The following is a 14,077-nucleotide window of genomic DNA, read 5'->3' as shown; positions in this document are numbered from 1 at the left end:
AATATCGTATTGAATATTTTCGAATAGCTAGAAGTGAGGATTTCACAAAGAAATGATAAATGTATGAGATCACAGACATGCTAAAGTTCCCTGACTTTATTTTACACAATATCTAAAAGAATCAAAATACCACATTGTGTTCCATAAACATGAATAATGATTATGTGTGAATTAAACACAAAATTTTAAAGAGTAAAAAATTAATAAATAGATCTAATGAAAAAAAATTATAAAAGGAACGTCTACATAAACTGACCAGCTGCCTCTCTGCATTTGAATTTTAGTCCCCTAACTGATAAGATCAACCTGCAGTACCCCTTGTTCCTCCTCATGTTGTCCCAGGCTCCTTGATCATCCAACCTTACCATCATTTACATGCTTGTTCTTCCAACTTGACTTAAAACCCGTCCTCTCAGGACTCTCAAACTTCTCTCTTGCTTTCCTGACTTGGATTTGGTCATTCTTCCTGGGCCCACTTCACAGCCAGGCTAACTCATCCCAATCCAGATCTTCCCTCTCAGCATGCTTCACCAGGGACAGGAGAAGTTGGTGCTCTATCAGCTCTGAAAATTATAAAATATATATACCTTCTGCATTGTCCCCTTGTTTCCTATTCTTTTCTAGGTGTGCAGTGGTCTCCCAACTACCACCTACCACTTTATCTTCACATCTTTCTGTACTTTATAACCCAGTATGTGACTGGAAGTCTCTTCCAAACACATTCTTTAAGACCAGATTTTGTGACTTTCTATTCAAATTTGATGGGAAAAAAAGCAGTCAAATAGCCCCCTTTACTGGATATTTATGAAAAGTATGAACTAAATCTGTGCAATAAAAATAAATATCTCACAGTTTGCTGCAGGTCACAGGTTTACCAACAGAGGATTGAAAAAATGGTGAGAACTTTTTTTATTCATTGCAGGTTTTTCTGTAAAATAGTACAGATACAATGGACACAGTGGCCTGTACAAGGAAGAGTTTGTTCAGTTATTCTCTTGTACAACAAGAAGTCCAAAATTTACATTTACGATAGAAGCATAAAAATTAGCTCAAATATAATATTTTCAAATACTATTCTATTTATTTGCTGTTTTGTTTTTTATTTGTAAAATTGTCCAAAAGATGGGAATATATTTGTTTTCTGTTGATTTTTAAGTCACTCCAGGAAATATCATATATTGTGTTTCTTTGTGTATTGTTCAAAGGCTGCTGTGGTGATTTGGAAGAGACAAAGACATCGAGGGAGCACTGCCATTCCTCAGGGGAAAAGCCCTACCCTTCTAACAGCTATTTTAAGTGGTTGGAGATGCATTACCACAGGCTGCAATTACACTGTGAATTCCAATTTGAACTGAAGCATCATCTCTCAAGGGTGTACTCCTAGGGTCACATTTCGCCTTTCCAGGAGAACTAAACTGTCTCTTTGACTATTAAGATAGATGCAAGCCAGACAATCAAAGTTCCTCTTCATCTTTACGGATTTAAAATTATCTCTAAAAATGAGCAATTTGAAATTAAAAAAAAAAAAAATAACTTGCAAGATGGTTACCAAAAAAAACCCAAATCACTAATTATGGTCAAATGTCAAATGAAAATACCATTACCTCACAGAAATCCTTAAAACATCATATTTATGTGTCACTGAATAGACATGATAGGAACATATGTGCGGATTTTAAAATTCTGAATGGGCTTTCATATACCAAAAATGTTGTGTTTTTATGCAACAATTATTATTTATGATATTTTTCATCTGGAATTAATACCCCAAATGAGATTAATGTCTTTTTCAATGGTGGGGATGGAAATGTCCTCCCAGATTTTCTGTCATTATCTTATGATGTTTATTCCTTTCATAAAAGGCTACAGAAAAATGTTTTATAAGACCCATCCTGAAGTGCTAAGACAGGGGAAGTTGGGGGGAAGGCAACCATTATTCCAACTAAACTATCTGCCCCTTGAGGACAGGGATTGTGTCCTGTGTATTCAGGAGTGAGGGCCATAGAGTCAGCATAGGATTCTAGGAAATCCATAAAGCAATCAGCAGCTGAATAAATGTGGCCTCTTACATACATGCCTGAGAAGTTTTCAAATATGTATAGATAAGTAAATTAAAAACCTTCAAAGTGTCTTCAAAACAAAGAAGACCACAGGAGCCCCTGGCTTAATTCAGAGTCAAAACAATTATACAACCATAGCTTCAGACATGGGCATTTACATGAAGCACAATTTGACATCTTACTTTAATTTTGTTTCTAAATTAAATAACAAACATAGTATAGCAAATAAATATTTCCTCTTTGTAAATTTCCTTCCTTTTTTCTCTACCAATCTTCTATAACAAAGGTCAATCAATCTGTTCAAACAAAAAACTAAACAAGAGCTCTCAAAATCCTACAGCTTTAACTTTCCACTGCCCCTTCTCTTTCAAACAAAAAACTAAACAAGTGCTCTCAAAATCCTACAGCTTTAACTTTCCACTGCCCCTTCTCTTCACATCAGTTTGATCCTGAACATATTCATCATAAATGTTATTTACAGCTTCACTTATCTATCCAGAATTTAGTCATTTATAGATTTATTCATATATGTGACAAGCATTAGATTGGTCCCTTAGGTTGATAAGATGGAATTTACTGTTTCTTTCCTCACGGAGTTTATAGTATAAGGGAAGGTGCTATATAATAAATGATTTTTTAGAAAAAAAAATTCATTTAAAAAATTGCCATAATTATCCTATGTTGTCTTTTAAAAATGATTTTTAAAACTACCTTTGAAAAGTCTTAAAGAATTCTAAAAATGGTTCTGATTGGGAGAATCATGACTTTTTAAAGTTTTAATTCAAAGATATTTTTGACTTGCCATGTATTCAATCATGATTTATACAAAGATTAAATAAAGCATATCCATGCGAGAAAAATAGCAAAATTGATGTGGAAGGAGCAGATCTGGAACCTGAGACCTGATTCCTAGGACCTGGGAATAGTGGTCTCAGGAAGATTGAGAGTTGACTCATCACCAAAGAAAGGCTCTTAACAACAGGAGAGCAAAATATAAGAACAGCTGTGACCAAATACAAGAACAACTTAGAAGTTTTCAAATATGTGTAGGTAAATAAATTAAAAACCTGCAAATTGTCTTCAAAACAAAGAAGACCACAGGAGCCCCTGGCTTAATTCAGGGCCTAAACAATTACACATCCTCAGCCTCAGACATGGGCATTTACATGAAGCACAATTTGACATCATACTTTAAGTTGCTTCTGAGTTAAATAACAAACATAGTATAACAAATAAATATTTTCTCTTTGTGAATTTTCTTAGAAAAAAAGAAAACAATTTAGACAAGAAAACATTTATTTTGGCTCACAATTTCAGAGATTCTTTCCATGGTCGGCAGAGTTCATTGCCCCAGGTACAGATGAGGCAGAACGTCACAGCAGAAGAGTATAGTGGAGGAGTACTTCTCTGCTCATGGTGGTAAGTAAGTTGAAAAAGAGAAGAGAAGAGACCATCAGGTAGATGAACCTTTTTAGGGCATGTCCCCAGAGACCCACCTTCTCCAGCCACGCCCCACTTACCTACAGTTGACTTAGTCCATTCAAATATAATAATTTCAAACCTGAATATTCCTGCATTAATACAGGAGCTTTTGAGAGACACCTCATAGCCAAACCAAAACATCTGTGAAGGACTAACTGAGGAAGACATCCCATCCTGCTCTCTGGACGCTGCCATGCCCAACACGGAAATTAAGACCTAGAGGAAGTGCTGTTTTGAGGTAATGAATAAATGATGCTTTCCAAAGGTGAGAGAGAAGTTTGGGTGTACCAAAACACTCAAGGAACAGTCCTGCCACAGTAACCAGTAAAAAGAATATCTAAAAAGCCTAACTGCTCAGACACATCTTACAAAAGAAAGCAGGCAACTTCAAGAAACCTGGTGTGTTGTCACAAAAATATGGGTGCAGCAGAAATGGGAATAACTATAAGAAAAACGTTCTTATAGTTAAAACAATAATGGGTGCATTTGTGATCAGAAATACTGATGGCATAATTTAAAAGAATCTATTAAATTTCTCTTCTTATTTATCTTCTGTAAAGCGAAATTTTGCATGGGCAAAAGAGGAGAAATCAGAATTCTACAGGCAATCTCACCCAGCTTTCCCTTTCCTTTTCCCCCCTCCCCTTACTCCATCCTTTCAGACTGAGTCCCACACTCCTCCATGAGCTCATACAGTAACTGTGCAAATTCTGTATCAGCTCTGCTTCATCCAGTGGAATATTGGTAAAGGGTTTAACAACTCACTCTTTGGGAGGAAAAAAACTTCATATATATCAATATATGTTCATAATTATAATTAATATATTTGTTATATATATACATTTATTGTAAGCTTTTACTGATGCAAATGGAATGTATACCATATAATTTACAAAATTAAATATACATTACACCTTATTGCAAATATTAAATAACTAGTTGAATCTCACAGAATACTCACCTAGACTTTTGCTGAATTCTTGTATTCTTAGGCAAACTAATTGTATCAACTATGATTCCATAAAGTTGAACTGAATACATGCTTATTTTCCAGTTCAAAAGTTGCTCACATAATTGAAAAACTTATGATAGTTCTGATATAAATACTAGTTGATATTCTCATCTACATTAGTAAATTCAAAAGAGTGAAAAAAATCAAGATGTATTTGATCACTTCATCCATTCATCAATGACAGGACAAAGTCCTTTGCTGAATAAGATAATGATCTCTGACTACTGGAAGAACATTTCCTTAGTTTGTGTGTGTGTGTGTGTGTGTGTGTGTGTTTGTGTGTGTGTTTGTGTGTGTGTGGGTGTGCATGAGCACACCCACACACACATGTATGCACACATACACTATTCACAATGTAATGGCTAAAGAAATGATGCACATTTAAGTTTAATATGCCTTATTAACATTTTTATTCATTGCATTTCTTAAGTTTCCATACTCAACAAAACAATATGTCAAACCCTACAAAGTGAGATGATGGAAGAAGCATTTGTCAATTCCTATAGTGTAAATACTTCCACCATGACCAATGTCAAGCTCTCAGTGGAATACCCCCCAAATACAGAAATGGGAAAATAAGCACAGGTGACACACTGTTACAGATATTTCTGTCAGTCAGACAAAATAGACATGAAGAACCTCAGGAACATAAATAATAGTAAAACAGGTAGAAAGAGATGAGTTTTGAGTATGTATTAACCTTATTTTTGAAATAAATTATTAAATGCTGTTTATATAATTTTATTAATAATGCCTGTGTTTAGCAACAAAGTGGCAATGCTCAGAACATTTAAGCGGTTTTAGTAAAGCAGTAGGAGCCTGCTCCTGCACAACAGTAGATTATTCCCCTAGATCATCTGTCTCCTCTCTTCCTAATTGACACGTGCCATACTATGAAATAACTATTAACTTACCTGTTTTCTCCTGAAGTTCATAGAATTGAGGGCAGGATGCTTCTTTTCTGTGTCACCAGTCCTTTCCGTGCCAGAGCCATTATATATGCTTGTAATGAGTACATGAAACATTGCACAATTACCCTTTGCTAGCAGGGGACCTGGGGAAAATACAGTTGCAAACACCTATGCTTGCTATTTTCATCTTCCCACAGACCTAGAATAACAAAGGCCACTCTCTTCATATTAATTCCCATTAAAGGAAGCTCATATAAATATTAACTAGGCACTTTCTAAAGGTTGTTTACATTTAGTGTTAACCTCAGAGTATATATTAAGACAATAAGGATACTGGCACAAAGTACAGTAGCCAAGTTGTTGTCCTTAGAACCCACTCGTTCGCCCCTTGTAGTAATTTTGCCAGTGGTCTGCTCAGACCCAGCCTCCTCAGGACTGAAGTGTGCTTTCCTCCAGCTGCTGAAGATATGGTAGCCAAAGGTTCTACACTAATCTCCAGGAATTGTCCTCATCTGAAAAGTTACCCAGATCAAGATCACTCCCCTTCCCCAGGGACAGCGAGAAGAAATGACAGGTCACTGTCAGCATGTGTATACCCAGCCTTCCTGCTTCCATTTGGGGAAAGACTCTCCCAGCTCCAGCATTCAGAGGCTTCTGGTACAAAAGCACAGCCCTTCAAATTCTCCCTCTTTCTAGTTCTTCTTCCTTAACTCCTCAATCAATTTATGCACAAAAAACTCCAGGAGCTAATCTCTGGAGACACAAACATGCTACAATCCTCAGTATTGTGTAGTGCATATCAATGAAGACATTTTAATACAACCTCATATCAAAGGATGCTTGTTGTGAGAAATATTGGAATTTAAAGCTAGAGCATAACATTAGCAAGTAGAACAGATAATCAGTTTCAGTGATATTGACAATTGATTAGGACCTTCTCAACTTTAAAATTGAGATGTTAAATAAAGATGTGTATTAAATAACAGACATTTTATGACTATTGATTTTGCTAGCAAAGAAAAAACCTTCAGTACATTGAAAGAGTTTTCAAGGCTAACATGAAGCAGAAAATTCTAACATACATATCAGACTATACTGATAGCATCTAATTATTTGCATAATCAATAGATCATCCAGAGTTCGAGATGGATTGAAAATTGATCATTCATGTGAGAAATATCTGAGCTAATATTAACAACCATTACAATGTGAAAATGACCTTAATTTCTAAAAAGGAAAAGCATATTATATAATGATAACTTATTAGCTAATCCTGTTTTATAGAATTATATGGAGACAGAGGCAGATCGGGATACAAAAAATACTTAGTATGGTTGAACAATTGTCACTAGTCAGGTGAAAAACATTTCATAGAGCATGGTTCCTTCATTAAGCAGGCTTTTAATCCAAGAGATGAAAAGACAAAGCTAAAAATCATTCTCTGAAAATTCCACCAAGTTAATCATATTTGAATGTTAAATGACCTCCTGCTGTAATGTAATTAAGACTGTTGTTTTAACAGAGTCACTTATCAAATAGGAAAAAGGGAGAACAAGTGTGCTACAAGGAAGGCATTTTGGGCCATGCAAAACTGCTTTGTACTCTTAGGCATTCACTGATGACAACTACACATTTAGGCAGGTAGTAGATTACCTAACTCCTATTTACTCCAATCAAATAATGATAAATGGAAATGTATTATGTTTTTTATAGATATGAGCATTTACACTCATATTGAGGCCAAACATGAAATGCTAATATTCCAAAGCAAATTTAAGATATTTTGAGTGACTTAGAATAATGGTCTAATTATTATTTTTAACCTTGACACAAATTATATAAATATATATATTTTTAATTGTTTTTAAACCTGTGGCTTTCATTTAACTGAAGAATTTAGTGACTCCATGACCAAGCAAGGACCAAGCTGAAATTTTTTTCAGCAAATTATTAACTTTCATAAAGGTTTAGGGCAGATGAAGCTAAGAATGCACATCTGTATCTACAAATGTGGGGTTTTGTTTTCCTACCTCCCAGCCAAGTATCAGAAATAATTCATAGATAATGTCACCATTATGATACAGATCACCAAGGATCATGTATTTCACAAGAAATTAATATTGTAATAGTTTCATCACAGTGATCCAATAGTCTTTTTCAAACTAATATATTTCCATTTCCACTTCAAACATAATATGGAAATAAAAATAAAACTATTTGTTCATGAAGGCCAGCTGAGACTAGAAGTTTACCTACCAGATTTTTCTAGGCTATTCCAAAAGACTTGAGATTTTATTTGAGAATTGGGGCAATGTGATTACAGAATATAAGTACAAAATTGCAGGAAGTTGGGCTAGATCCTTCTTTTTGTGGACCCATTTGCAACACAAAAATGTAACCACTGGTTCTTAGATTCTATGCCTCCATATGACTAGCCTCTTTCTCTTTAGTGTTACATCTTCAGGTCAAAACCTAGAGAGGAAAGGAAATTATAGACCACTTTAAGACGAGCATGAACTGCCAAGTCCCAAATAGAAATGTTTTATTCTGAGCAGGCCCTCCAGACTTGACTGGCCAGTGTCTCACATGCCATTTTATTGCCATTTTTGTACATTGGCTTCATTTACCAAAATAGTCTTCTAGACTTGTCTTATCCCCACTTTCCTGAATTTTCCAACTTGGAAGTTTAACAGGTTATTGAATGCCACTGTTCCTGCTTCTCCGTAATTGCTTTAAGTTGAAGCATCAAACAATAAGCCCCAAGAACACTTATATTTTGAAGAGAAATTTTATTCCAGACCATTCCCTCAGATTTTCAAAGAGGTTGGAGGGGCAGTCCAAAATTGGTCCTTCCATCATTTGCCAGGGGCTGATCTCAGTCTAAAAGAGATTGGAAGGATAAGAAGATTTCTTTCAGAGTGAGCTGCCAGTGAGCTGGAATGACTCCACACATATCTCTTAAGAAGGGGAGGTGATGCTTCCTCCTTAGTCTCAAGCCACCAGAAAAGTGACTTAGGGAGAAATTGACATCCAGAGAAACAGGGTGGGAATTTCACTGGGTTGAGCTACATTTCTACCCCCAAAAGGCTTCTCAAAATACCCAAGTAGACTGTGCTGGAGAAATATCCTTAAATGGAACCCCATAAAGGTTTCTATCTGAAGAAGCACAGGGACAGCAGCAGACAGGTGGACCCTGGAAACCAGGGGCAGAGGTGTCAGACTCTCAGGTGGCCAGCCCAGGAAAGATATTGTCTTCACAGAGTACCAGCAACCAAGAAGTCTCCAGAGGAAAATATGGCCAAGGAATCCACCAAAGCACTGTGTAAGGGAAAAGGTGTTGGTGTGGGATTATTTGCTGTACCCGGCAGTCACTCACAACAGGCTGCTGCTGTACCAGCCACCTGTGACTATTCCCCTAAGCCCAACCTCAGTGAGGCCAAGAACAGAAGCCATTCAGAGCAGAAGGAAGGGAGGAAAGACAAGAGTGGCCAGTGACTCCCTGAGGAACTTCAAAGCCCAATTTAGGCCTGAGCTGGAGAAAGGAACAATATTAAATAAATGTAGGACTTTATATTGTACCAAACTCTACTGGGATTGTGCAGTTTTCATGCTTAGAGTAGTCAGAGGCAGGGCTGGACCTGGGTTTTATTAGTCTAGGATTTATCAAGTTGGGATTCTCTGCAATACAGAAGGCATAATTGTAATTTCAGAATCAGCAACAAAGCCTTGTAAGGGTGCCCTGAAACCATCTTCCCCACTCAGAAGAGTGAAACTATCTTTTTCAACTTCATTTGTTATTCTCCAGGGATTCTGTCCCAGAAATTAAGCTGCTATGGAAGAAAATATTTTACAAAGATCTTCATTAGCTCATGAAGAGATTATAGTTATCTATTGTTGATACATATATATGTACATTCAATCTATGAATTTATAAGTAAATTTATAAATTTACAAATATATGCTATGTAATTATATATGCATTCATAATTTTACCTGTATGTATCTAAATTTTAAAATAATCATGTCTGTTAAATACAAATTCATTAGTTTAATTTGTTAGATCATCTTAATTTAGTGGCTAGTTATTCCAGGTCAAATCTCTATCAGTTATCACTGATAATCAATAATGAGTTCAATTCAGAACATACAGCGTGTGCTGTTAAAACCTTCTGCCTTGGTTTGTTCCCTGACACATTTTTAAGAATATCCTAACTTGTGAACAACTTCCTCATGAGAAGCTGCCTAACTCCACCTTTAATTTTCTCAAAGGAATAAAAATCTCAGTTTCTCCCCATTCCCAGAAAACCTCAAACAAAAGGAAATGTGCACTGAAGAACAATAGGGTCCCTTGCTATGTATCAGACTGTCTAGGGTCCCATATGAGCTTTCAGCTCCATACTGGGTCCTTGCAGAAGGAAAAAACAATCAGGCAATTCAGCACTAGAGAAAGGGTAGATTTATTTGTGAACATTTCCTTTTCTAAACAATTGGTGATTATACAGGTTTTTTTTCCTCATTTTTCAACTGACTGCCCATAATGCTGTCAGAGAAACAAAATTCTGAGATAGAATCTTCCATCACTCCCACTAAAAATATAAATGATTTGCAAGGCTTAAAAAGACAAGATATTAAATGTGTAGCATTCAACATCCTGCAACTCTTCACCACCACCTACACTTCCCTGCTCTGTGCATTTTGGAGGGATTCTGTATTTCCCAACCCACAAGGTATCCCGTACATTTAGGAAGTAGATCCCCTGTGGAAAAGGAACAAGTAGAGGTTAATGTATGGTCTGCATCCCTGAGCTTGTTATTCCAATCACTGTGAACTCTCTGCAGTAGTGATTCCTGACCTTTCTGTCTCTAATCACCACCTATTTAATTTTTTTTTATCTCACTCTAGGGCTTCAGCCATCATGTCCTGCCAATTCTTCTCTCTTCCTGGTGTCCCTGGCCTCAAGTCCTCTCTTCCCTCCTCAGCTCCAACCCTGGTCCACCCTTATTTCCTCTCTCCGGCACATACCCACATCCCCTGCCCTTCTTCTTGCGGTATTTGTTAGAGCAAATCACACTCGCTTACTGTATATCTGCCATTGTGCGCTGAAAAAACTAGTGCAATTGTAGCTGGCTTTGACCTAAATGTAATCAGTGACCCCTAAGTGAGCCTTTAATGCTGAACTTTTTAAATGGTGCTAAAGGACTGTTCCCTGCTTATTAATGACATTATAGTTTCTCTGAAAGAAATGTAGCACCCTCCAGCCCCTTACTTCCAGTGCTGGCCCATCAGCAGATGGACTTCTTTCTTGCCCTGGTCAGTCACAGAAGACATCAAAACATGTTCAGAGTCTGTCATGGTGGTGCATGCCTATAATCCCAGTGGCTCAGGAGGCTGAGGCAGGAGGATGGCAAGTTCAAAGCCAGCCTCAGCAACTTAGCGAGGCACTAAGCAATTTAGTGAGACCCTATCTCTAAATAAAATACAAAATAGGGCTGGTGATGTGACTCAATGGTCAAGTGCCCACTTGTATTTCCCTAAGTGCCCCTAAGTTCAATTGCTGGTACTGAAATAAATAAATAAATAAACTTGTTCAGAAACACATCCATGACATTGTTTGTTTCTGCTTCTCATGGAGGCTGACCATGAGCCTGACATTGTTGGGCCTGATCCTGAAGTCTGTCTTGCATGTTTCTGTACTGAGCCCAGAGACAATGATACAGAGAAGGGCCTCCTGCAGGATCTCAGGCATTGAGGGGGTCTTTCCTAGACCAAAAACTGTGATGAACCCCAAGATGAAGTTAATGCTGGTGATGTATTTCCCTAGAACAAACTCCTCCACTCTCCAGGAAGACTATTTCCTTTTGGCTTTTACCTGATTAAAACTCCAAATTTGCCCAACAATCCTCACTCTCAACCTATAGCTTGGCTTCTTTCTCTGGGCAACACGGTCTATCAAAAAGCCATCTCATTTGGTGCTACTTTCCAAATGTGTTGAGGATTTCTGCCCCTTTCCACCATCGGCTTTGCCACGACCATGGTCTAAAACACCATGTCTCTCTCCTCAGTGTAAAAGTCTCCTGTTGAGTTTCCTGTCTATGCCCTTGCCTCCCTTCAGCCTCTCAAGACATAGTCAGGCCATGTCGCTCCTCTGCTCAGAAATCAACCAGGGGCCCCATCACATGCAGGAGAGAGGAGGAGCTCTGGCTATGTCATGTAATGTCACACACTCTCAGACCTTTTTCCCTTCTAATCTCCCCATCATACTTTCTCCTAGTCACATGGGCCTCTTCACCATCTTTGGACAAGTCGGAAGTACTCGCCCACCGGACTTTCTTGTGCTTGCCGTGCATGGCTCACCTCTCCACTTCTTTAAAGTTTTTGTTTGAAATCCATGTCTCAGTGAGGATTTCACTGGCCACTACCCCTCCAGCAGACCTCACTAGCATGGCTTTTGGTTCTTATTATTTATAATTGCTGACATATTATTATATACATTACTTATTTGACCTTTTTATTATCATTGCTTTGCTGAACAAAGGGCAGAGGACTGGGAGAACTGGACCTGCTCTGTCTTATCCACAGATGCAGCCATATCATTCAAAATCAAACTCAACAGTCTGTACATGTTCAACAAATATCTATTGGCTAAGGTTGGAGATGGTTGTGGTTGTGGTTGGGGTTGGGGTTGAAGATTGAGATAGGGTTGGAGTTGGTTTAGGGTTGGTTTCTGCTAGGAATCCAGTCATGGATGCAAGAGAGATATTGATAGAGAATGGAAAAAAGAGAGAAATCTTAGATTAAAAGTCCCCCGGAACATGTTTAATAATTAATTTGACTGCTTTTAATTAATTTTTATGACTAGACTGTGTTTCTGTGAATGAGATTGATGCAGATCGTACACCATGAAGGGCACACCTCATGGTTTTGGATTAAAACTTAATTTTAACAGTTTACTTTTGTATATTAAAAATATAGTTCTATATCATTAAGAAAAATTTTAAAGGATCCTTACTGATCAGTTTAATTCTCTTTCGACCTCTGTGTAACATTAGATCAGAATTCAACCCCATCACCAGCCTCTGTGAGAAACCCACTGCCCTGGGTTCACTCAACTGTCCCTTCACAAGTGCCTGCTTTCCATCCATAGTCACTGGCTGTCCCCTCCCTGTGCAACCCTGCACCCACTTCCTGTTCCCTCTCCCACCTCATTTAGGCCTAGATTTGCAAAGCATTGTCAGGATTTTTTTTTAACTAATGTAAAATTCATTAAAAAGCATTTTTCACAGGCAGAGTGCATTGAAGGATTAAATTAAAGCACACATTTATCTTTCAAAATAATCCATCATAGGGGAAAACCATATTGATCCCTCAGCCAAAATTTTAATCCAACATGCACAAATTAAATAAATGTCACTTATTGTTATGAGCAACCATCCCTCAGAATATGCATAAGCTTCCTTAGTTTAAAATTCAGGTTCCTTAAATTCATGAAAATCACAAATTTGAAAGTCTGATACAAAAGCAGAAGCACAATCAGCTGAAGAATATAGAGAAAAACTAACATAGCAGGCTAATTATCAATAAGATAGGTAATAAATAGCAGAAGCAGATTTTAGGAACAAGATCATCCCCAGAAGAAGTGATGCTTTTGCTCTTGTGGCTGCAAAGTGGAGCCTTTATGTATGAGATGGATCTCAGCCAAAATGAGGAAGTTCAAACATTTTCAGTTTCACCCCAGAGAGACTTGACTCATGAATCTACTGAATTTGTCAAAACGAACACAAATGAGCCTAATTTTCCAACTCTGAACATGCAACCAAGTTCCTGTTAACCAGAAACTTCAGCCACTCAGAAGCAGGAGGGTTCCATCTCTTCATGGAAATAAACTGGCTTTTGCTCTGCATAGCTGGGCTGTTAGTTGCTATGTTGTACATAGACATGCTGTTCAACCCTGTGGGGTTATTCTGACATTTTTCCAATTTAAAAAGGTATTTCTTCCTTTTTCAGCCAGAGCAATTTAGCTTCCTGTTGCCTCAATCTTGACTAAGCACACTAGCATGGACATAACTCCCTTATTAACTGAAAAGCCCCAACGATGAGCAACCTCAGAGGACGACGATATTTCCCTGAGAGGGAGTCTGCCCCTCCCTTAGTCTCTGAAGCAGCTGCAGTCGTACCCCTTTTGGTCCATTAGCTAGCAATTTTAATTTCTGCCACTCAAGTGGGCTGTATTCTCGATGATGTAGTGACAGTTCATATGGAGATCCAATCCGTAGAAACATCAGTGTGCTGGAAGGAAGGGTTTCAGTTTGGGGAGGAACGTCAGGGCTGCAGAGCCACAGGAAGCCCTCAATGTGGCATAAACAGGCCCTTGTAGTGCTGTAGTTGTAACTGGTAGAAACCTAAGCAGCTTGAGCAAAAATTGAAATAGATTGATTTGTGGAATTGATAGAACACAAAAACAGCAAGCATGGAGTCACATTGGGAGGGCTGGTGGGGGGAATCCATGGGCTCATACAACATGGCTTTCTCCCTGCCTCTGATTTCAGTGTCTTGGTATATTTTGGCTTCATTCCCCTTGCTGCAAACTGGCTGTCTTACACAGCAAGAACCTT

Source organism: Callospermophilus lateralis, chromosome 5 (assembly GCF_048772815.1).
Source record: "Callospermophilus lateralis isolate mCalLat2 chromosome 5, mCalLat2.hap1, whole genome shotgun sequence".
NCBI classification, from domain to species: Eukaryota; Metazoa; Chordata; class Mammalia; order Rodentia; family Sciuridae; genus Callospermophilus; species Callospermophilus lateralis.
The sequence above is the reverse complement of the archived record's forward strand: the minus strand, read 5'-3'. Positions refer to the sequence as shown.